This window comes from Oreochromis aureus, linkage group 23 (assembly GCF_013358895.1).
Source record: "Oreochromis aureus strain Israel breed Guangdong linkage group 23, ZZ_aureus, whole genome shotgun sequence".
NCBI classification, from domain to species: domain Eukaryota; kingdom Metazoa; phylum Chordata; class Actinopteri; order Cichliformes; family Cichlidae; genus Oreochromis; species Oreochromis aureus.
This window is the reverse complement of record NC_052963.1, coordinates 46,297,948-46,323,812: the sequence shown is the minus strand read 5'-3', so window position 1 is coordinate 46,323,812 and position 25,865 is coordinate 46,297,948.

Genomic DNA, 25,865 nt, shown 5'->3' with positions numbered 1-25,865 from the left:
CCAAAATCTGACTTAAGAGTCACTAACTTTGTTCATTCTCCCCACATCATATTTACTGGTTGCCCGCAAGTGCCCCAGAATATCACACAATTCTGGAAAGTCTGGTGCCAACCAACATAGATCCACCTGCTAAATACACAGAAATGTCCCCCCTTTTTATTAGCAGCTGCACAGTTCCATTAAACCCTTCCTAAACACTTCATAGCAATGTTTTATCACTGAAATGTGAATTTCTTCCCCAGGTCTGTGCTTCTTTCACTTATTTTTCATTTTCACAGACCCAATCATTTCATTTAGCCTTTCTCCTTTTTTTCCTCCAAAAGTAAACGTGTAACATGTCATCATGTATTTCACAAAACAAGTTTGTTCTCAGTAATCAGAGTATATCTGGATGCAAGCTTCACCCATACATCACAAACAGGAAACTCAACCCTCTGATACATCTTATTCACTTGTTTTATAATCCAGTCATCTTTCCCTGATCTAGTAACAATCAACTAATTTGCATATCAGCTCATAACCCACTAAGCTGTCAGGACAACAGAGATGCATGTTCAAAATATCATCACAAAAGAGAATTTCCTTCATACAGTAAATGTCTTCCTTTTATATTTTATTTTCCCTTGCTGTAAGAGCTCTGTAACAACACAATTTCTCATCCGTGGGATAATAAAGGTTTATTCAATTACCCTAGGATTAGTTATAGCCAATGTTCCCTCTAAGCTGCGCACGTGCTGGCACGGTCTCTGTGCACAGAAAATCTGTGTTGCGCACAAAAAAAAGATCTAACCTGAATTGAAATTAAAATTAATACTTTAACAATTCTGTTTTGCAGTGTTAGTCAGTGAGTGACTGGCTGCTCCCATATGGGATCAGAACGATGCCACCCAGTGGCGGTCCTAGCCTGTTTGGTGCCCTGGGCTCCCTCTGGCGCCCCCCCCTCCGCCGACACACACACACATAAAACATATTAAGGATTGTACATTAACGGAACCATACTGAATTTCACCAGAGAAACATACACACACACACACACACACACCGGTCAAAGACTGTCAGACTGCGGCGGTCAGAGACGGCGGCGATCAGAGACTGTCAGACTACGGCGGTCAAAGACAGCGACGGTTAGAGATGGCGGCGGACAGAGACTGTCGAAGACGGTGGCGGTCAGAGACGGCGACGGACACAGACGGCGGCCGAAGACGGTGGCGGTCAGAGATGGCGGCGGACAGTGACTGTCAAAGACGGCGGCGGTCAGAGACTGTAAGACTGCAGCGGTCAGAGACGGCGGCGGTCAGAGACGGCAGCGGTCAGCGGTGCAGGACAGGACAAAATTTGAATTTCAGTGCTTTGTGATTTGTCTCCCTCTCTCTCTCTCTCTCTCTCTCTGTGTCACACAGTCACACACACACAGACACACAGACACACAGACAGACACACAGACACCAGACACACAGACACAGACACACAGACAGACACACAGACACACACACAGACACCAGACACACAGACAGACACACAGACACACAGACACCACACACACACACACAGACACACACACAGACACACACACACACACACAGACACACACACAGACACAGACACACAGACACACACACGCACAGACACACTAAGTTGGCCTGCAGGGCAAAATTTGAATTTCAGTGCTCTGTGTTTTGTCTCCCTCCGGTGGCCCACTGCAGGCATGACGAGGTTTAAAGGATAGGATAGGTTTAGGGGGTAATAGCAAGTAGTCGACCGAATAAAATTGGAATAAGCTGATCGGCTTTTCTCCCACAGATGGTTCATGCATACAATTGCACGCGCCATGAAACAACGGGTTACTCATTCTTTCTGCTTTTGGTCGACATCCACGAATGCCCGTGAGACCTCCTGTTCAAGTTGGTTACTGATGGAGAACCACAAACTGCAAGAGGTTATGCTGAGAAATGGAAAGAACGAATGACTGAAGCTTACAGGATTGCATCTGAAAACAGCCAAAAGTCAAGTGATCGTGGGAAGAAACACTCCTGAAAGGAGTGGTACTCAAACCTGGTGACAGAGTACTAGTTCGAACCTGACTGAGAGGGGTGGTCCTGGCACCTACTGGGAGAACACCATTTATGTGGTGAAGGAACAGATCAATGACAGCCCAGTCTACAGAGTGGCCTGAGGCAAATGGGAAAAGAGTTCTGCATCGCAATCTATTGCATCTTGTCAATGAGCTTCCTGTGGACTTGCCTGCTGTAAATGAGGGGGACAGGTCATCTGCTGTCAAGAAAAGAAACCAAAACCAGCTCAAAAGAGAACAACCTCACTCTGACACAAGCTCTGATGATGATGAGAGTTCAATGTATTATGAGTTGAGGTATGATTTGAGGAATGGAACAAGAGAGGTGCTCTACATACCTCTAACCATACTGTTGGACCCTCAAGGGGAACAGCTGAGTTCACTTGTCAACTGTGGAGCACCTCACACAGGCAACAGTATTGGGGGAGCAAGAGATGAATTGAGGGAAACAGGAATGGAACAAGATGGTGGACACCAAAGCACTGAACTTGACAATGACAAGGGAGAGGAGGAACATGAGATGGTACGGGAATCAGGAGTCACCGAAGTGCCTTTCACAGTCAACGGAGGAGAAGTTGGGCTGCCGCTTTCAGAAAGGGCACGGCATACACCCAATGTGACCCCGCCGACAAATGAATCAGTTCTAAGAAGGTCTACTAGAGAACGACGACCTGCTACACATTTCACATATGACACCCTTGGCCAACCCTCTCTCCGGTTGCATCCATCAGTCAGTTGTGCTGAAGTGCACGAGTCACCAAACACAACACACTACACCATGCCACCATATCCCCTGTTACCTTACTTCCCCCTAGTGCCATATCGCATTCCAACATCTCACTGTGCACACCTTCCCTGTATATTATAACTGTTAGTACACAAGGAATGTGGATATGTGGGAAGGGGATGTGATTTGAATTGTTTGAATAATGAGTATAATGAGTTTTATAGGGTAAAAGGTTAAATGTCAGGAGCCATTTTCTTTTTTGTTGGGGAGTGTGTGACGCCCACAAGTGTATGGTCACAATTATAATTTTTTTGTGGATTGTTTTTGATGTAAAAGACCTGATTTTATGGTGGTATGGCACTTATCATTTAGAGTTATGGACAATGTAAAAACAGCATGCGAGGAAGATGCTGACCTGGTTTCTGATCAGACAGAAAAAGCCAGAAATGTTCCCTCTGTGGTTTCCGTGTGTGTATGGGTTCAAATATCTACTTCCTCCACATAAGGAACGCTGCAGCTTCATCTGCACGTCTGTGGGATTAAAACTTCCCAAAATAACTGAGGAATGAACCGCTCCCCTCATCCTAAACCGGGCTCTGAGGAGGGGAAATCAGGTAAATGTTCTCAGGCTGAGGTTTCAGTCTATCTGACTAACCTGAGGACATCTGGTATTTTAGGAGAGAAGCATCCTCCTCCTCCTCCTCCTCCTCCTCCTCCTGACGTTCAGCCTGATGGGAACAGCTGAGCAGCTCTGACTCCCGGCCTCCCTCCCTCTGCTCCACCCTCACAGCAGCTGAGGCTGCTCAGCCCCACAGGAGGAGGCCAGGAGAGAGTCTGTGGTGCTCAAACGTTCAAGCTGCTGTTATCTGCAAAACTACTGGAGCTCAGCTTCCTGTCTATGACCTGAGAGCCAATCAGGAGGCTCAGAGATGCTTTCAAATGATTCTGACCCAAAAGTGCGCGGGAATCAAGAAATGCTGCTGCAGCTTTAGTCCGGCCGAGCAAACGCCACAGACGTGACCCGCACTCCCTGAGCCGTATCCATAGCAACAAGCATCGTCAGGTGAAGGTGAATGCAGGAGGAGGTTATTCTGTCCTGACCCATTTCACTCCTACGTAAAACTCTGGATTCAAAGCACAACAAAATTTAAATCCGCTCATAGGCAAAGCAGAAACTGCCGCTGTCCTTCGCCCCTCTCCCAGCTCCTCCTCCTCCTGCTGAGTCTTGTTCTTCCTCGGCCTCGGAGACGTGTCACATTCACATCACATTACTCAGTCTGAGATGATGAGAGTGCCGTGTACCCGTCAGCTCTGCTGCAGGTGAAGAGGGTTCACACACACACACACACACACACACGTTACAGTTAGCTTGAGAGAGCTCACACCCTGCATGTATGCAGCATCACTCTGAGGTTCATGGGAAATGAGCGCTTCACCGTACAGCAGCCATGAAAATCGTCCTTCATCTTAAAAACAGCTTTGTGTCATCGCCGCACACCGAACGTCGTCCAAACGTTCAGGCTGTTTGAGGTGACACGCCGTCAGAGCTACATGGCGTTACAGACGCCATCTTTGAAGAGCGTTCTTGGATGATTCTTGGAGATCACTGCAGACCAGTAAACCTTCATTATTAAAGCTAAAGTCAGTAAACTTCATTTGCTGCTCCTGAAGCTTCGCTCCTGTGTACGCTGCACAGGAAGCGGAAGCAGGAAACGTCACAGGAGAAACTTTACACTTCCAGTCGTAAACAGGATAAAGTGGCAGGATTAACACTGAGACTGTAAACAGCTGATCCCGGGAGGCTCTTCCATCCATCCTCTCATCGACACCAGCTGCAGTTTCCACCCCCTAAAGGAAGAAGCCAGGGTTCGGGGGCAGCCCCGCTCCCACGGGCATGATTGCCAGGTAGTTGGAGGGCACGTAGCCTCTCTGACCTCTGACCTCCACCAGGCTCCACTCGGCTCCCTCGTTTGTCGTGAGGCTCCAGGACACGAACGGGTTCTCCGCCCAGAAGGAAACTTCGTGTTTGGATCTGGCCGTGAAGTCGTGGCGCCCACAACCTGGAAACATTAAAAAAAGCAGCATTTAACGGTCTCCGCCTCCACACCGTCCTGGCTGTCAGGAGGACCAAACATCATCAGCGTTACAGAGTCAATCTGTGATTAAGCTCCACTCAGTCGCTCCTTTCATACCTGCAGACTGCACACAGGAAACAGAGGCAGGAAGCGACAGCGTCTTCCCTGACGGCGTTTAAATGGTCAGAACGACACTGCGAGTCGCAGATGTTTCCAGCTGCAGAGGCTGATATAGCAGCATTACACACATCAGTGTGTCATCAGCCCACACACACACACACACACACACACACACACACACTCGGCTGTAAACACCAGCGTGGGGTCGTTACTACCACCCGACCCGGCTTTTTCTAACGAACCGTGCTCAACAGCAGCGGCGCTGCGACTGTAACATCAACGACCACGACAGCGTCTGCAGACGACACGCCTTCACTTCAGCACGAGGACGAGGAGAGATGCTGAGGAGACTTCTGCTGCACACACTGCAGCTCGACGCTTATTTTGCACTGAATTACGCTCAGAGAAGTGCGACGCATCAACACGAAGACAAGAAGAAGTACTCCGAGCACACGTCGTCACGTGTAAGATGAGGGTAGCACAGAACACATCTTCTTCCACCGTTTAAGAAACAATCAGCTGATGATGGTATAAAAACCGTAGGTTTGAGAGACAGAAGGACAGCGTGTGAGGACAGGTGGACACAGGCCTGCTGCTGGAGACGTGTGCATGCACTGGCACAAAGCAGATCTTTCCATGAACGCCTCACAGAATACCCACGGGCTGTGGGTGGAACAGGATTGCATCTGTCATTCTTACTGATCACTACAAACGTGTGCAAACACTGAATGAAAACGTGAAGCTTCCTTGGATGCTGTGTTGGAGCATCAGCAGCGTGTCGTAGGAGCCCACAGCGTGTGACCGAGTCAGATCCACGTGAAGGCTGTTACTGGGTGGGCCAAACACTGTAAACACTGACAGCTGCCTGTCTTTAAATCACCTGCTCAGGTAGAGCCGCTCTGTGTCACATTACTGTTACGCTCCATCAAGCAGCGTATCAACGCCTACGAGGATGTGACAGCGTCGCATTTGCTGTGCACAACAACAAATTCAGTCTTACTGTCGTGACCAGAGCCGTCCTCTGTGCCGCTGCATGCTGGGACGGCCAGTAACAGGTGGAGCTGGACGCTGTCAAGGTGGAGAGGAGGATGTTGTCCAAGATAAGGACATGTTATTTAATTAGTTCAGTCTGTTCTTATTATCTCGGGGCGACTTATTATTCTGACTGCAGCTGGATGATCACCCTGCAGTCCTGCGCTGATGGACAGCACGCGGCCTCCGCCTCCCTGGACAGTCCAGTGCAGAGGAATTCAATTACCTGGAAGCAGGGCTGACTCATGGGCAGTGGGGCATTGCCTGCCGGGCTGTAGGAGTGTCTTCTGCGTGCGGTCACGTTTCTGCCAGGCTCGGGTGTGGTGAGGGGGCGGGTTGTTGGCTGGTGATAGCGAATGAGTTTCGAGGCAGCAGCGTAGCCTCGCTTCCCCGCGTGAAGACGTAAATATAGTTTAACATTTATTTGTTCACAGTGTCAGACCAACCCGGTGTGCCCTCACACAGCGATCCCATTGGCTGCTCGTCTGTTTCAGTTGTAATAACAGCGGCTTGCCAGCAGATGGCGCCACAGTTCTTCCTCTCAGGTTTTAGTGCAAACGTCATAAAACCTGAAGTCTCACCTCCTGCATCGACCAGCCACCTCCTTCTGTCTCCACGGCTGTCGGCCTCGCTGATCACCGCCACCAGCTCGCCCTTAGTCAAGTTCAGGTCCAGGTCCCAGGTGCCCACGACCGTGCTCATCACCTGGAAGATCTTTCCAGAGCCGTGCTTATCCGTTAGCTGCTTCAGACGCGAGCAGACGCCAGATCTCAGAGAGGGCCCGGGCTGCTGAATTACTCAGACATGTTCAAATTTACCTGGAAGGTGTTCAGAAATGAAAACAATGACTCAGAAGGAGACACTTCTGGTTCTGCAGCTGCAAAGTTGCAGAACCAGAAGTGGCACATTCACAGCGCCCCCTCGTCTCTGACTCGTTATCGCCCGCGAATGACATATGATGATGATTCGCCACATTCTTCAGCCAGAACCTTGTATTGTAACCTCCAGCTAAATGTGACGTGACTGGAACATCAGATCTTTACTGGGACCAGCAGCTGAACCAGTTCACACGAAACACGCGGCAGAACAGGAAATACAGGTGGCGAACGATGCTCAAGCTCACACAGCAAACTCCGCCCACCGAACACCGACAATCTCAGGAAACTGAAGCTCAGACTGGGAGCGTTGGTGTGACACCGTGGCGTCGGTGTGGTTAAATATTCGAAAAGGATGTTTACTGGATGATAAAATCACTGTTATATTTTTTACTCTGACCTCTCAGCAGTAACCAATCAGCTCAAAGCAAACATGTCTGAGGTCAGCTGAGTGGTCCACTGTCACCCATAGTGCTCTGTAGCTTACAGTGTAAAGCGCCCTGAGGTGGTTTGCTGCTGTATAAATGAATGAAAGCCGATCTGAACACTAACCTGGGCATCCGCGTTGAGCTTGTCCTCCAGCATTCGACATAAATGCTGCAGCCTCCTCGCGCCTTCCAGCACCGAAGACTCCCAGAATGCACCAGGAGAAAGGCTGCTGTGAGGGAGCTGCAGGGAGACACGTGAAGGATGAGCACAGATATCCAACGTGTTTTCGTGCATCAGCCTGTCTGTAAGGAAGCTGTGAAACAGCTGCTCCATGTCTGCTGCGAGATCTCTGTCAGGAGCAGCGTGTTCAACGTCCTGTCAGGAGGAGAGGGAGTAGAGGCAAAAAGCAAAAAGCTGTAGCTATATTACTACTGTCGCTCTTACAAAAGAGGAAGAGGAAGAACTAAAAACTCTTCCATCGACCCTGTGGTCCCGAAATGCCACAGATGTCGGTCTAATTAAAAACCAAGAACCTGTTAAAGTGAAAACAATCTCATCTTTCAGACCTATTAAGCCACAATACCCCTGAGCCCACAACAGCGAGAAGGTATTAGATCTGTAATAGCTGACATGTTGAAGGCAGGAATCTTAACCCAGAGCAAAACAACAACATGCAACACACCTATATTTCCAGTGAAAAAAGCAAACACAGGAAAGTATAGGTCGGGTGCATGATCTTAGAGCTATTAATGAAATCACTGAAACAATTCCACCAGTTGTTGCAAATCCACACACTATTTTGAACCAGATAACACCAAAAGAACAATGGTTCTCAGTGATAGACCTATCTAATGCCTTTTTCTCAGTGCCTCTGCATCCAGACTCACAAGACCTGTTTGGATTCACATATGAGGGTCAGAAATACACCTACACACGCCTGCCACAAGGGTTTCAGAACAGCCCGACTCTGTATGCAGAAGCACTGGAAAAATCGATGTCAACATGTACCTACTGTATGTGGATGACATTTTGATAACAGGACACACACAGGAAGATTGTAAACAAAACACTCTTGCAGTGCTTAGACATCTAGCACAGGAGGGACACAAAGTGTCTATGACCAAATTACAACTGTGGAGCCCATCAGTTGTGTATTTGGGACATACACTGTCAGGGAAGGAAAACAGCTGTTAAACAAAAGGAAAGAAGCAATACAGAATGCACCACAGCCAGAAACAAAACAGCAGATGATGAGCTTTCTAGGGTTGTCTAATTTTTGTAGAGCATGGATTCCAGAGTTTGCATTATATGCACAGCCTTTACAAAATTTGATTTACGGAAAAAATCTAGCGTTAAAGGATAAAATAACTTGGACACCCGAAACTGTAAAAGCATTTGAACAGTTGAAAGCTATTTTACAAACAAATGTTGTTCTCGCTCTGCCTGATTATGACAAACCGTTTTATCTCAGTGTAGATGGAAATGCAGGTGTTGGGAAATCAGTTTTACCCGGTTCTTTATTATTCCTCGGCCTTCAGAGATGCACCGACCCAGTAGTCATTTTACAAGAACTTTATTCATCTTAATCTTTACTCATTCCTTATTCTTTATTTATCTTCATTTAAGCATGCACTTCTAGAAGGGAAGACGAGGCCGGTGTCCCTCTGAAACAATCTTCACCCCTTTGTTAGTTCCACCCAGCTTTATAGGAGCGACCCCATCATAAATCCCCATGTGTGCTGCAAACTCTGTGTCTGTGTCTATGTGAGTGCTCGTGAGTGAGTGTGCATGTGGATGTGTGAGTAACAGTTAAAACACTGTGGGTGTGTGTCTCTTCCTAGGGGCCATAAATACCATCTCCCCTCCAAACCACAGTTATCAAGTTACAAATGTTGAGACCCCCACACAGGTATCCTCTGGGGAATTTCCACTCAGCATTAACTCCTCTTTGTCTTACTTTCACAGTTCAACTGGGGAGGGTCTCCTAAGATCTACTCCTAAGTTCATGACACAGTCAGGCCTTTATTTATATCCAGGGCAGTGTCAGTGTCTCTACCATAATTCTACATTCTATATTAACACATTTCTAAACTCTAAAGGAAACTAAACATTCCTACATGTCTAAACTCTAAAATAAGCTAAACATTCCTACACAGGCTACATGAAAGCAGACCCTGTAGCTGCAGCATTGCCAACTTGTGTGCAAGCCTGTGCAGCCGCAGCAGAGGCCGTTCAAAAATGTTCTGATATAGTGCTAGGACACAAGCTTATACTACGAGTGCCACACGCAGTAGCTTCTATACTCCTGCAAGGACAGTTGCCATTTGTAACACATGCTCGACAACTGTCCTATGTAGGCGTATTGTTATCCCAATCTAACATAGAAATTGTGCGTTGCGGTCAGTTGAACCCTGGCACTTTATTGCCGAGTGAACTTGACGGAAAGTCACACTGTTGCATAAACAAGTTAAATGAGGAAACGAAACCACGTGTTGATATATTTATAGCATGCCACAAATAGATTATACAGACATCTTTGTAGATGGTTCTGCGTCTAAAGGTGTTGATGGGAAAAACAAAGTAGGATATGCAGTAACCACAGAGACTGAGGTGATAGAAGCAAAGCCACTATCATCTGCGCACTCCGCTCAGAGTGCAGAACTTATAGCAGTAATAAGAGCATGCGAGTTACATAAAGACAAAAGTATAAACATTCATACAGACAGTCAATATGTTTTCTCAGCAGTACATCATTTTGCTAAGATATGGAGCAACAGAGGAATGGTGACCTCAAGCGGAACGCCAGTACAACATGCTGAACTATTAAAGAAACTCTTATTAGCAGTACTATTGCCGAAACAACTAGCATTGTGTAAATGTGCAGCACATCAAAAGGATGACACACATATAACACGAGGAAACAATTTTGCAGACCAAACCGCTAAATTAGCAGCACAACAGAAGATGCATGCATTAGCTATGACAGAAATTAAAAACATACCACTTGAAGTATTAAAAAGTGAACAGAAAACCGCACACCAGACAGAACAGAAGCAATGGTTGAAACATGGAGCACAGTTAGACACAGATGATATAATGAAAATCGCAGCATTAGTGACACATGGCTCGACGCATCTGTCAACTGGAGGGATGATGTCTCTAGTACGCGATTAATTTTGAAAATTCAGCAAAAGAATTCATAAGAACGTGCATGATATGTCAAAACATAACGCTCAAGGGAGCTTAAGACCAAAAGAGGTCATTTCCCTACTCCGCCACATCCTTTTCACACCATTCACATGGATTTCATAGAACTGAATGAATGCCAAGGATCAAAATATGCATTGGTCATTGTTGATGTGTTCTCTAAATGGCCAGAAATATACCCAGTAAAGAAAGCGAAAGTGTGTCTATGTAATCACTTCATTCCAACTTATGGCATCCCAAGTTTGATCCGATCAGATAATGGCACACACTTCGTGAATGAAGTCATAGAAAATGTATCACAAGTTCTAGGTAGAAAGAAATAACGGTACAATTAAACAAAGGTTAAGAAAAGTAATGGAAGACACTAAGAAACCGTGGCCAGAATGTTTATCCTTAGTGAAACTTTGGATGAGAATATCAAAGGGAAGTGGCCCTATGTCACCTTTTGAGATAATACACGGGAGACCCTTCCCTTTACCAATAACTAGTGAACCACTTTTGAAGTCTGCCAGAGAAATGACGATAGCCGACTGGATGGCCCAACTTTTTCAGAACAAGGAAATAGTATTGAACAATAAACTGCCAGACGATGTGTCTCCAATCTCTTGCAGGCTACAACCTGGTGACTGGATCCTGGTCCGAGAGCTGAACAGGAAGTCTTGGAGTGAGCCGAGGTGGAAAGGGCCGTACCAAGTCCTGATTGTGACCCCCACTGCTTGCAAGATAGCAGAGCGCCCATCGTGGATCCACCAAAGCCACTGTAAAAAGTGAGTGACAGCCTGAACTAGAGACGCGACGCCCCTACTCTCTGGTAATCTAATAGGTGAAGGAAGGGCTGATCGGGTATATCCCGCCTTTTTTTTCTTGCCTTTAGTCTACTTATCAGAGGGGTCAGGTGCGCCAGGTCGACATGAAGAAGCTGTTCCTCGCCACACTTGCTCTTGTATGTGTATCATGTTTAAAGCACTAACAGGAAATTGCAGCGACAGAGACATGGTGTTTTTAAAGGCAGCTACACCGATTCTCATCTCTGACCACACCTTCAAAGTGACTGACGCAGTATGGGGTAGTGATGTGCCTGAAGAATTTAAACACTGGTCCACTGGAACCAAAGTACTTTTGGCCCTTTTCCCCTGGGTGGGAACAGCAAAGAACACATTACGCTTAGAAACATTAGACTATCGTTTCGGTTTGTTTTTGAATGCTTCTTGCAAAATAAATAAAGCGCAGAATGAAGAGATAGATGCACTCAGAATTTCAGTAATGCAACACAGGGTCGCTTTAGATATTCTTTGGCGGAAAAAGGCGGGCTATGTGTTCCGTTTAACACCACTTGTTGTACTTACATTCCAGATAATGTACATTCTAGCAACATGACTGATGCACTTAAAAATGTTCAACAAGCACGGGTAGCAGATTGGACCGCTAGCAAACCAGACCGGATGGGCTGGCTGATGAGCGGATCCTGGAAGGCCCTGTTGATTAAAGGCCTGATATTTGTTGGAATGCTTTTATTATTGTTTCTTATTTTCATCACATGTATTATCCCATGTATCAGAGAAATGATCTCTAGGATGCTTAACCATTCGATTGCAGCATATGTAAATGTACCTCCGGAGGACGACGGCGATGATGATGATGATGAAAAAGTGTGGATAAATACTGATCTGAACACACATAATGATGACTAGACTGAAAATGCAAAATGCAAGTGGTCATGTTCTGATAAAACCTGTGTGATTCATATACAGTTTAAATTTGCTAAAACAGGAGGGATATTGTTAAAGGAAACTTGCATTCTTCTATTACTGTCTGTACTCTCATAGTGTTTAGCTTCATTTAAACTTAGTGTGTGTGTATGACATGAGGACTATGATTGAAACCATAGGGAGGAAGCTGCACAAATGAAAGTAGAAATGTTCAAGGCCACGTATAGATATGGCCAACGAACTCACCGAACTCACGTATCTTCAGTCTCCATATCTTAAGTCTCCATATTGGGAGTTGTTTTCATACTTTGTATGCTCCGCCTAAGAATATGATACAAGCTTTTGCCTATATAATAAAGAACACACAGATGCCTCGGCGCGATCCTCCGTGACACGTCTTGTACACGTTGCTGTGTGGAGACTGTGTCGGGCATCGCCCATGTACATGTAAAAAGCGCTGAGTCTGTGTTTCTTGCCTCCTGAGTTTTCTCTTAACATTCCTCTTCCTGTCATCTCCTCGTCCACACACATGCCTTCAAGACGCAGCTTACAATTGGAGAGCAAGACATCATCGGTTGCCACAAACAATGCAGTGTCTTTCTGCCTCTGTCATTCTCTTTGGTTTGTTTGAGTGTTTGGTTTTAAAAAGCACAGCAAGTGTCTCTCTCTCTCTCTCTGTGTCACACACAGACACAGAGACACCACACACACACACACACAGACACACAGACACAGACACACAGACACACACACGCACAGACACACACACTAAGTTGGCCTGCAGGGCAAAATTTGAATTTCAGTGCTCTGTGTTTTGTCTCCCCGTGGCCCACTGCAGGCATGACGAGGTTTAAAGGATAGGATAGGGTTAGGGGGTATCAAGTAGTCGACCGAATAAAACTGGAATAAGTGGAAAAGTAAGCGTGGTAGAGGGATGAAAGTGGTGTCTAGCGGGGGGTTTTGGGGCCCTCCGGACACCCTGGTGAAGACCCCATGTCGATAGCACCAACGGTTCTGGACTTGGTCCAAAAAAAAATTTTAAAAAAAGAAAGCTGTGTTTTCGAAATTAGAGTTCAAGTTATTTTTACTCCCAATAGTGTTAACATACTACACAGGTCAATGACTAGATTTTTTTTAATTTTCAATATAACTGGGCTAAAGTACTTAATTAAAAGTAGTCGAACATAAATGTAAATGCTGTAATTTGATTATTTTAATAAACCATGTAACTTGGATGGATTAGATGCTGGCGTGACCACAGTGCACACGTCTGATGTCGCTCACAGTGGTCCAAGGGACGCTCAGGGAGTTTGTGTGTTCGCTCAGACACGTGAAATATTAGAGGGAACATTGGTTATAGCTATTATGGTTTTAGTTCTTAGGTGCTGTTATATGGCTTCCTGTGTTCCATGTTGTGCTTTCTTTGTGCCTTTCTGTCTCCCCAGTCTCATTTAAGCTTTCATGTCTAGAGTTCAGATGGTGTGTTTCCTGTTTTACTTTGAAGTTCCGTGTCTCTTGTCAGTGTGTCTATTTTTACTTCCCCTGTCTCGTTAAGTCTGATTTCTCCCAGCTGTGTGTCCCTCATGTCTCTCATTTCCCTCGTTATCCCTCAGTGTATTTAAGCCTTGTGTTATGCTCTGTTGATGTTCTGATTGTACTCTTAAAAAAAAAAATAAAAAAATAAAAAAAATAAATATGTCTAAAGGAACGGCGGCGGAGGAGGAGGAGGAGGTGGTGGCGGTGGCGGTGGCGGCGGCGGCGGCCGCCACACCTGAGGTAGAGCAGGTGTGGGCCACTCCCGAGGCCTCCCCATCGGAGGCGTCCCGGCAGGAGCTTCCCCATGGGAGCCGATCCATGGAGGAGCAGCACCAGCAGGGGTAAATCCATTCATTAAGGTTCTGTGAGGAATGGACGGTGTGCGTTTGGGGCCCGTCTATTTACTGAATGCGATCCTGTGTTATACATTACTGTGTTTCTGTTAGGGATAAGAAGTACATGTAGTATTGCTTTGTTGCAACAGAAAGTGGACACATTTCACTTTCTGTTTGGTCACTTTGTATCTTTTTTTTTTCTTTGTCATTACTTTAATGAAGCACGGGCCCACTGTATCCAGGAAGAGGCCTAGTTAAGTGGCTGCATTGCAGATAGCAGACTGCTATTGATAAATGCCCTAGGGGCTTTCTGATCTTCATGCTCAAAAATGACATGATATAGAATCGTAAAAATGGAAGATGTAATTGACATGGCAGTGCAATAAAGTTTTCCAAGTCTTCTAAAAGCTTGTCAAAGTATGCTTAGAAAGTTTTCTAAACTTTGCCCGCAGGAAGAAGAGAAAGCAGAAGACACGTGGTGGTCGCCGCGTCACCAAGAGAGCTCGCCTTTCTGTAAGTAACATCCTGTATGATGTTAAATGGCAGGCCCTCAAAGCCCAGAGGAAAGAGAAAGGTCAGGTATCAGGCTTAGGGATTGACTCATTCTCATGTTTTTGACGTGATAAAACACGGTTATTGTGGAAAAAAGAAGCCAGTTTTTTTGTTTTATCTGCACCTTTGTTTTTTGTTTTTTTAAATTATTTAGTTTCTCTGAACAGGGCCTACTGCCTTTCTTTTTGTTAAGGGTTTGAGTAAATGAGTCACAGCACTCTGAGGAGGTTGCATTTGTTTGCAGCTGGCAGAGGGTGAGAAATGTTTGGTTATGGACTCGTGTGGTATCCACCTCCTGATGCGTTGCTTTTGATTAGTTTTATTCTGGTTTTAGTTTCATCCATGTCTCTGTGGTTATGTGTCATTTCATGTCAAGGTTGTGTTATGTCTACAGCTCCATGTTTTCTGTTTTATTTTGGACATGGAAACTAGGCTTTCAATGTGTTTTGTTTGTTCTTTTACGTCCCCTGTGGTGTCATCCTGATAGGTGTCAGCTGTGTCTCCCCAGGTGTTTCCACTTTCCTGCCTTCTGTGTGTTAGCCCTACTATTCAGTCTGTCTTCAGGTTTCTCCAGGTTTCTCTCTCATCTGTTCGATTCATGCTTATGGGTTTTTGTGTTGTGGGGTTTTGTCATAGTTGACCATAGTTTAGTAAAGCAAAGGAAGCATAGGAACAAGCTGAGACACACTAGCTTTGGTTTCCTTATTTACTATGCTGGCCATTGTTCAGATACAGAAACGCGGTCTGCAAGAGGTTGTAACAAGGCTGCTAGATGGTTGATAAATAAAACTCATTCCATAGAACTGCTGGAAAACTTTGGGAATCCTCTGTCACTGGGGATTATCTGCCTATTGTTGGAAGCACAGGGATGTGACCAATGCTCTACTGCCAACTGACAGTGATGAACGTTGAACCGATTGTGTATAGTGATGTCACTCAGTGGCCAACCCCTGAAAGTAACAGGCTGCAGAGGGGAGAAACTGTGAAACGTGCTATTATAGTGACTTGGTTCAAGATGTCTGTTTTCCTTAATGATTTCAAAGCAATGTTCAATGGACAGCTGCTGTTCAACAGAACAATGCAGGTCACACTGCTTAGTCTTTACTGTACATTAGAGCTGTATGACATGAGTATTACTTTTATTTTCACAGAATGAAGAGTCTCACGCTGGTGAGCGACCACCAGGAGCAGCTGCTCTTCCCCGTGAGTATGTTCTAGAATAAAAGCGTACATTGAAGGTTTGGAGAGTTTAATGTCTTTTCTTGTCCTGGAGGTACCTAACTGCACAGTCGTGAAACTGAACAAAGTAACTGATGCATTTTTAATCCGTTGACTGAAAGACGGCAGTGGAATGAGAGGCTCATTGTCATGCTTTCCCTGTAGTTATGGGCTTGGGCAACATGGGAGGCCTGATGAGAGGAGGCGGCATGTAGTAAAACTTTCAGTCGACCTACATTTGGTCTTTCCAGACAGAATGTGATTCCTTCCAAAATCACGAAACATGACTGTTCCTACTTTTGAACAACAATGTGAAACTGTAGCAGCAGTTTTGTGCTCCATCACAGAGTATTCAAAGAGAAACACTATTCAATGGGATTTATTTTGTAAGGAGAAGTTTATCTGTACATTGTGCCCTCTGTGTTAACGTCTTTAAGGATGGGCAGAATGAATGGTAAGGACGTTTTGGAAACCTACTCAGCACTCCAGAACAAGCGTGGAACAGTTTCACATTTAGCTGCATGTCTGGTTGTTTCATCTCGTGCATTGTCAGAGATGGACTGTGGGATTGGAGGTGCTTTTGACAGGGAATGTGGGCCAAATGTAATGGGAATGTCTCGCAGTAAGTTTGGAGACTCCTTTGAAAGAGGAAGGGGTTGGTATTTATAGGGTTTTATTTGAAAGCCACTGATGCTTACTTCCACTCATGCATTTTGTTTCTTCTCTTCTGTTTGCTCACTTTTATAGGAACCTCCCATGGACCCCACGCCATGGTCGTCGCATTCGAAAACTTTTCAGGATTTATCGAACACGTGACGACCATGGCAAAGATGATGTGCTCCTGCCGGGACTGCCGCTTTTAAAAAAAAAAAAAAAAAAATAAAAGCGTAAATTTTAAACTCTGCTGGTCTGTGAGTCTGATTAATATGAATCTCGTCCCCAAATTGCCACAACGAGTATTTGAATGAAGCCAACATAAGTTAGGAATGAGAAATCATTCAGGTTAAACCCTGTGTGGTGACTAATATATATTGACTTTTCTATTTGAAACAAGTGTTTTAGGTTGCATCTTAGTTTGAAGAACTGCCTCACTGCAGTAATTTTAGACACTCCTTTGACTCAAACTTCTTTCTGGAATAACAAATGCAAGACACACACTTTCTTTTTTTTTTTAAATTAATTTTCTAACCACTTTGAGTACATATTTTCACATGCTCGGAATACTTTTCCCTTACATGATTATATACCAGGCTTTTATTCCCTTGTGTAGTAAATGAAAATGGGGAGTTTAATCATATTGTGCCAGTACCACCATGTTCTTGTTTGTTCAGAATAATGGCTAAGAACATGCCGTTTTAGGGCTACCAAAAATGATTGTGGCCTATAACTTGTGACAGAAACAATATTTCTGGTTCAAACTTGTAGGATATCATCCAGAAGGGCTATATGTGACACATTATATCCCAAACAGTCTCTGCTGAATAACTTTTAAAATAACATAAATACTGATAATGTCATTTTCAACCTGAAGGATGCGGCCTAGGTTTTGGGACACAGCTAGGCTGTAGCCCGATTGAGGTGACTGTCTTGCCTCCGTCACGCCACCAAGGTTGCCTAGCAACCATGATACTAACTGCTGGAAATGTGGCACACAGCTTTGTTTAACAGAAATGAAGGGGAACATATTTTGTTCATTTGTTTGTTTCTACAAGAGCTTTGTGTGATTGATAAATATTTGAGGCTGAGACCACGGGATGGTAAAATCATGATTCTTGGGCTTCATTTCTGTACTGAACAGTCATTTTAAGTTTAGCTAGTAAATAACAATTAGCTCATGCTGTGTGTAAAGCAAAATGTACGAGCTGTGATAACTGTTCCTGATGAAATGAAGAGTAGACTGATATATGAAATATTGCTTTATTGGGTGAGAAAATCATACCATGTCATTGTTGTGGAAAATTTAACAATAACTTGCATCACACCCAGTGAGCTTGATTTGAAGTGGGTTGCACTGTGGAGAGGGCATCCCAGTGAAACACTAGGACCATCTCTGAATTGTGGCCACCGCCTTACATCTCATATACAGAGACACTCTTAAACAAAGAACATTCCACAGCAGATCAATTATTAGCAGATCCTTATCTCTTCCATCTAGGAACAGTCCCGACCAACCGTCACCTCCTCTGCAACAGGATGTCCAGAGCCCTCAAGAGGAAAATGAGTCTGCTGTGAAGGTGCAATAAAACTGGGCCCCACTTATGATCACATTCCACATGCATACAAACTAGTGACAGGAGTGCTCTTACTATACTAAAGTCATATGGTTAAAATATGTGGTTAATACATGAGAAAAGAAATTCCACCGTTTGGATACAACCCCATTAGAATCACATTAAAACAAACATGGAGATTTCTTTTCCAACTACTGAACCATTGTGTACTAGTTGTGTCTAGTGTGAGACATATTACTTCACTTTATCATTAAATCCATATAGTCATGTTTTCCAATTTATTAACTGTTTCAGTAAAAGCACCCTCATCCCCAGTGGTGTTAGGGATTGAGGCACACATGCCTCAAACATCACACACTCCTGAGCTAAATTTTACAGAGTAATCGATCTTGCCTCTATCTATGCACTTTTCACTGTTGTAGACCCATTTAAACAGTTCACAACATCTCAAAGGCATTTACAATTACCCTTACTATCCCCATATCAGTGATGCCTATTGGGAAACCGAAACAACCACATTTAACTCTGGAAGAACAACCTCATTCCCCAGGTGCTTCCAGCATGTTTGAGGCCTATCAAAATCCCACAATGAAATGTCATGAATCCAAAATCCTACCTTTAGGGTGTCAAACAATGTGTCTAAGTTACACACATGTCAAAAGAAACCACAATTGTTCTTATTCTTATGTTTACTCAGACAATGAGGACCTAATGCACTTACGCACCAGCAACTGACGTGCTAGAAAAACAGTCTCGCTGCCCTGAGAAAATGTACACAAAGTACAAATAATTATTATTCAAGTAGCTGCAAAGTTTGCTTTGACTGAGGCTCAGGACTCTGAAAAGAGTATGTGATGTTCGGAGAGTCGTGTGAATGCATATCATTTGTAAAATGATTAGAAACGTCACACCAATGACCACCTTAACTCAAAAACACACCGAACTTCTTCATGCAAAACTGCTTGGCTGTTTAGGCAAGGCAAGGCAAGTTTATTTATATAGCACAATTCAACAACAAGGTGATTCAAAGTGCTTTACAGAGACATTAAAAAACAAAAAGCATGATTTAAAATTGAAAGAAAAAAAGGAAGGAACAGTAGATAAAATCAGTAGTTAGAATTTAAGTTTTGAAATTTAAGCTCAAAAGTAAAACTGTGTGGGTTTGGTGTTTTATTCAAATGCAGCTGAGAATAGGTGAGTCTTCAACCTGGATTTAGATAAACTGAGTGTTTCAGCTGATCTGAGGCTTTCTGGGAGTTTGTTCCAGATATATAAGATAAGATAAGATGGCCTTTATTAGTCCCACAGGTGGGAAATTTGTTTTGTTACAGCAAAAGTGCAAAGTTATGTAGCAGAAATTAGAAAACACTGGAATGCAATAAAATACAATAAAATAATATGGAGCATAAAAGCTGAATGCAGCTTCTCCGTGTTTGGTTCTGACTCAGGGAACTGATAAAAAACTGGATCCAGATGACCTGAGGGATCTGGAAGGTTCGTACTGGGTCAGGAGGTCACTGATGTATTTTGGTCCTAAACCATTCAGAGCTTCATAGACCAGCATCAGAACTTTAAAGTCTATCCTCTGACGGACAGGCAGCCAGTGTAAAGACCTCAGAGCTGGACTGATGTGGTCCACTTTTTTGGTCTTAGTGAGGACTCAAGCAGCAGAGTTCTGAATGAGCTGTAGTTGTCTGACTGATTTTTTAGGTAGACCTGTAAAGATGCTGTTACAGTAATCAAGCCTACTAAAGATGAATGCATGGACTAGTTTTTCCAGGTCCTGTTGAGATATCAGATCGTTTATCCTTGAAATATTCTTGAGGTGATAGTAAGCTGATTTTGTTACTGTCTTAATGTGTTTTTCTAAGTTTAGGTCTGCATCCATCACTACACCCAAATTTCTCGCCTGGTTGGTGGTTTTTAGGTGTATAGATTGAAGTTCTCTGGTGACCTGTAATCATTTTTCTTTGGCTCCAAAGACTATTACTTCAGTTTTGTTTTTGTTTTGTTTTGTTACTAAATTGTAACATATCCAAACTAATAACAGTAAGAATGACAACTATAAACTAATTCTAATAATAATACATAGCTGGGATAAAACCCAGGCCTTAAATAATTAGAGGAAAGTAAGTAAATCACACAAACAAATAATTAATGAAATAGGGAGGTTTGTGTTGTGTTTGGAGAAATATAGAAGGCAGTGGTGATCATCTAACAGAGATGGAGAACAGGTTTGGGCTAGAAAGAAGATAAGAGAGTCAAAACAACATCCATAAATCGATCTTGATCATGGTGGTTGCCCTGATCAAGTGAGATTAGATCTAGGAACAGAAAACGTCCATGTGGCTCACATGCAACGATTTTTGCACTTTACAGACAATGAACCAGAAAGAGAGCACGTCATATTTGGAGCAAGTACAGGAAATCAACGCATTGAAAGATGGTGGCTAATCTTACGAAGCGCAGAAAATGAGGAAGACGACTTGTTGGAAGATGATTCCCTGTCACAATGCTCTGATATTGTTTCACAAGAAGACCATCAGCAGTCGTATTCCTTAGAAGATATAAACCGCTTTTTGGATGAGACATTTGGCATGCAGTCTGTGGAAGTCACTGACTTTTTTCCAGATGTTGATCTTTTTATAAAATCTGTTCTGAAAATAAGAAGAGTTGTTGGTTATGAACAATTGAGCAAACAGAAAAGATTCCGTCTTAAAAAGATCCTGACTAAGTTGAGGAGGGAAAAACAAGGAAAAACTCCTTTAAAAGCATAGTAAAATGTTTGGAGCACTGTGGGTGTCTTTCCGGAAGTGTCTCACTGTCTTTTGTCTTTTTCTCCTCCTCTTCGCTCTGTCTTATATGGCAAGCTTGAGAGTAGGTACACTTAACATTAATGGGGGTAGGGATAGGCAAAGGCGTGCAGTCTTAGTGGAGCTTAGCAAGAACAAACACATTGATGTGTTCTTTTTACAGGAAACACATAGTACTATAGATAATGAGACAGAATGGGGAATGAGTTGGAGTGGGCAGGCTTTCTTAAGTCATGGTGCAGGTGCAGGTGTAGCAATTTTATTTTCTAGGCACCTTCAACTGTCACATGTTTCTATCTGTGAGATAGAGCAGGGAAGGGCACAGGTAGTAAAAGCAACCTTTGGCTTTATTTCGTAAAATTAATGATGAGTTATCAAAATTAAATAGTGGTTCAATAATAGTGGTGGGAAGGGACTGGAATTGCACGACCCACCCTTCGGTTGACAGAAACACAGGAGAGCCTCACCCACCTTCGGGCTCACTTTTGTCTACAATCATTCTTCAGAATGATTTGACTGATGTGTGGAGAAAGCTCCATCCCACAGCCAGACAGTAAACATATGTAAAAGTTTCTGAGAGCAATGTAAAGGCAGCTAGGCTTGATAGATTATATATCAACCAGATGTATAATAATAGACTGGTTAAAGCAGAGATTTCACCTGTTGGTTTTTCTGATCATCATTTAGTGACTGCAGATATTTCTTTATTGATGCATTCTAACATCTGTTCGCACTGGCACTTTAACGTGCAGCTGATTCATGACAAAGAGTTCTGTCGAGCTTTTTCTGACTTCTGGCTGACTTTTGCAATTTGGCTCAGTGGTGGGAGGTGGGGAAAACACCGTTGTGGAAATTTCTTAACAGAGCCTGCAGACACGATGAGCAGTTAAAACCCAACACTTTATTTCCAACCAACCAACCAACCAATCTTTATTTATAAAGCACTTTTCATGCAAAAAATATAGCACAAAGTGCTTTACATGGTGAAAAGCAGGCATCTTAGAGGAGCATGTATCCATACTCACCATAAAAGTTCTGTCTGAGAGATAGGAAGTGAACCAGTTGTGTACAGCACCAGAGAGGCCCACCATGTGTTTAAAAGAATAGCGTGGTCTACTGTATCAAAGGCTGCGCTTAGATCCAGTAGCACCAGGACTGAGAGCTTTTGGGCGTCCCAGTTACATCTAAGATCATTTAAAACCTTTAGGAGAGCGGTCTCTGTGCTGTGGTTCACCCTAAATCCAGACTGAAATATCTCCACGATCTGTCTATCATTCAAAAAGTCATTAATCTGAGTAAAAACAAGTTTTTCTAAAATTTTACTTAAAAATGGTAAGTTGGATACAGGTCTGTAGTTATTAAAATCATTACAATCCAAATTGCTCTTCTTCAGAAGTTGCAGTTCACACCTTGGCTCTAAACAGAAAGACTCTCTATCACCTGTGTGAATCTCCCCCACTCTGGGGTCAAGTCTTCCTGTGTGAGCTTCCGTCTCCTGGCTTCAGTCTCCTGGGAGACATTCACCAGTTTCTCACCGTCTGTTTCCCGGCGTGAATGAGGTGTGAACCAGACCTACTAAACTAAGTAACATGAAAGCATTTCATCAAGACACTAAAGAGAAATCCCACAACAACACAGATTGAGCTTTTTTGTCAACAATACACATCACATGCAACGGCCACTGTTAAGGACTGCTTTGAGGACTGAGTTTATAAGTAGGACTGTTAATACAAATAGTACCTGGGACAGTAGGAGGAAGGCTTTGGGAAAGTTTCTTTACGAAAGAGCAAAGGACTCGGATTTCTACTATTAAAGAAATAGATGCCCCAACAAGGTTCTTTTTAAGTTGGAGAAAAGGCTTGAGAGTCACACCAAATGTTGCACCTAAGGCTTCCAAATGGGACGGTGACATCTGACTCAGTAGAAATGAGGAAGCTCGCCATTGACTTTTATGCCAGCCTCTTTAGTGCTGACACATGTGACCCTGAATGTGTGACGAAGATGCTGGTGGGATGAGGCTGACTCGGCTGTGTTGGAGTCTGCTATTTCTTTTGAGGAGATGTCTTCAGCGGTTCAACAACTCAACGGTGGTCGGTCATCAGGAGTTGATGGTCTTCCTGTGGAATTTTACCAGAAATTCTGGTTGCTGCTAGGAGAGGATGTTCATGAGGTTTTCACATTCTGTATGACCACTGGGATCTTGCCAACAAGTTGCACGAGGGCAGTTTTTACTTTACTGCCAAAGAAAGGGGACCTGGGCTTGCTCAAAAATTGGAGGCCTGTCTCTTTGCTTTGTGCGGACTACAAGATTCTTGCAAAATGTCTTTCTAACATTTTGAAAGGACTATTATGGACAACTTGTTTTTGATTCGAGACATTATTGATCTGGCAAAGCTCAAGGACTTGGATGTGGGGTTTTGTCTCTGGATCAAGAAAAAGCTTTTGATAGAGTTGATCACCACTATTTGTTTCAAACTTTAGAACATTTTAATTTCTTGGATTAAATTGTTGTATTCAAACGCTGCTGTCATGTTAAAGGTGGGGGGAGGGTTAAGTCGGCCTCTTTCTGGTATGTTGTATACGCTGGCCATTGAACCCCTTTTACACCATCTTAGACAGGGACTCTCAGGTTTTACCTTTGAAGAAGCAGGAGTCCAGTACAATTGTCAGCTTATGCTGATGATGTTACAGTTTTATAACCAGTCAAAGTGATATTAAAACACTCAGACAGACACTGGACTTATATGAGCGAGCACCCTCCACGAAGGTTAACTGGTCAAAGTGTGAAGGTTTCATTTTGGGAGGGTGGGTTGATGTTACCGGCAGAATTACAGTGGAACAGGGAGGGACTGAAATGTTTGGGAGTGTTTTTGGAAACTGATGCTTTTCGGGGGAAGAACTGGGAGGGTGTTGTTGAAAAAATTGCTGCCCGGTTGTCTCGATGGACTTGGGACTTGTTAACAACTTGGCCGCTTCTGTACTCTGGCACCGTGCCACTGTTGTTGAGCCTCCAGCCTCTCTTCTCAAGGAGATACAAAAAAAGACTGGTTAATTTCTTTTGGGGAGGGTTTCACTGGATCAGGTCTGCTGTGCTGTGTCAGAGGGGGTTCAGGGTTTGATTGACCTTCGCCGCCGTATCACAGCGTTCCGTCTTCAGACAGCACAGCGTTATCTTTATCAAAGACAACAACCACCCTGGTTCAAGACAGCATCTACGCTGCTTCACAGACTTAACTGGCATGGACCTTTCGCAGACCTCTGTTTTTTACCAGTCTGTTTTGACTGCTTGGAAGACTGTTTTTAAAGTGCAGAGAGACTGTTCTCAATTTTATGGTGATGTTGGTGAGGAGCCTCGTTTTTAAAATCCCTTGGTGCCAAGTAGGATGCTTAGCACTGCTAGTGTGCAGAGGTTCCTCGTAAATGCTGGTCTTACCAAGCTGGCGGGCCTGAGGACAGCAGGGCAGTGGAAAACGGCTGCCAAGTTGGCTCAGGAGACTGGGATCAGGTCTCTGCGCTTTCTGGAGAAGCTGGTGGAAGAAGTCATGGGTGTTCTTCCTGGACTTGTAAGGGCTGCCCTGGGGACTCGCTCTGCAGGTGGTCAACCAAGTTCAGCTGACTTTCCTTCACTGTCTGTTTGTGCCACAGTTGGGGAGCAGGATGAGGAGGGAGGCTCTCTTCTTTCCTTTGTGTGAATGTGTGTGTGAAAGTGTGTGAATGTGTGTGTGAATGGGTAAATGACTGGATATGTAAAGCGCTTTGGGGTCCTTAGGGACCATAAAAGCGCTATATAAATACAGGCCATTTACCATTTACCATTTGTGGCGATCGTGGCTCAAGAGTTGGGAGTTAGGGTGGAGTTCCCTTGAATCGGAAGGTTGCCGGTTCGAGCCCGGCTTGGACAGTCTCGGTCGTTGTGTCCTTGTGTCTGACCACCACCGTTGCCTACTGGTGGTGGTCAGAGGGCCCGGTGGCGCCAGTGTCCGGCAGCCTCGCCTCTGTCAGTGCGCCCCAGGGTGGCTGTGGCTACAATGTAGCTTGCCATCACCAGTGTGTGAATGGGTGGATGACTGGATATGTAAAGCGCTTTGGTGTCCTTAGGGACTATTAAAAAGCGCTATATAAATACAGGCCATTTACCTTTCGAACACCTGTTCTGGGTGACCTGTCAGCGGTTTCGAAGAAGGCTATATATGAGGTGGCTGTAAAGGTGCTGAACAGGGGATTGTTGGCTGGTGTTCTGGAGTCGAAGTGGTCAGGTGTGTTGGCTCCGGGGTCATCTCCGAGGGGTAGCTGGAGGTCCCTGTACAAACCTCCCATAGAGAAACATGAAAAGTGCGGATCTCCAGTGGAGAATAGTGCTTGGGGCCGTGGCTACGAACAGACACGTGGCACATATGGAAAAAAAGGCCACATATGGCTGGCCTTTTTAAACTTTTTAAAACTTCTAACCATTTGAAAAGGTATCAACCATCATCAACACGCAGAGCTTGAATAACTGAATACATTAACTATTAATCACACAAATAACAGTAAAATCATGGAAAACATTGTTTTCATGTTAAACCTGGAATCCCTCCTGTTTGACACATGGTCTCTCCCATGAATCAACTCACTAGAATTAGGAGAAGAAAAAGAAAAAGATTAGCAATATAATTTCTCAACCGACATCAGAAATTCTCCTCTGGAGCTTCACTCCAGGCCTGTAAAACTGTTAGAGAATAAAATCAGTATTAATGTCATGTTAAGTGTGTCTAACTCTTGGCTCTGCCTGGAGCCATCGGCCACACCACAATTACCTAGATAACAAAATCTGTGAGTTAATACAAACTTGCAAACAACTGTAGGGTAAGCAATAAGGCATCCAACACCACAGACACAAGTGTGCCATGTGCAGTTTATTTCCCCAGATCATTAAAACATTACCGTGTCCATAAT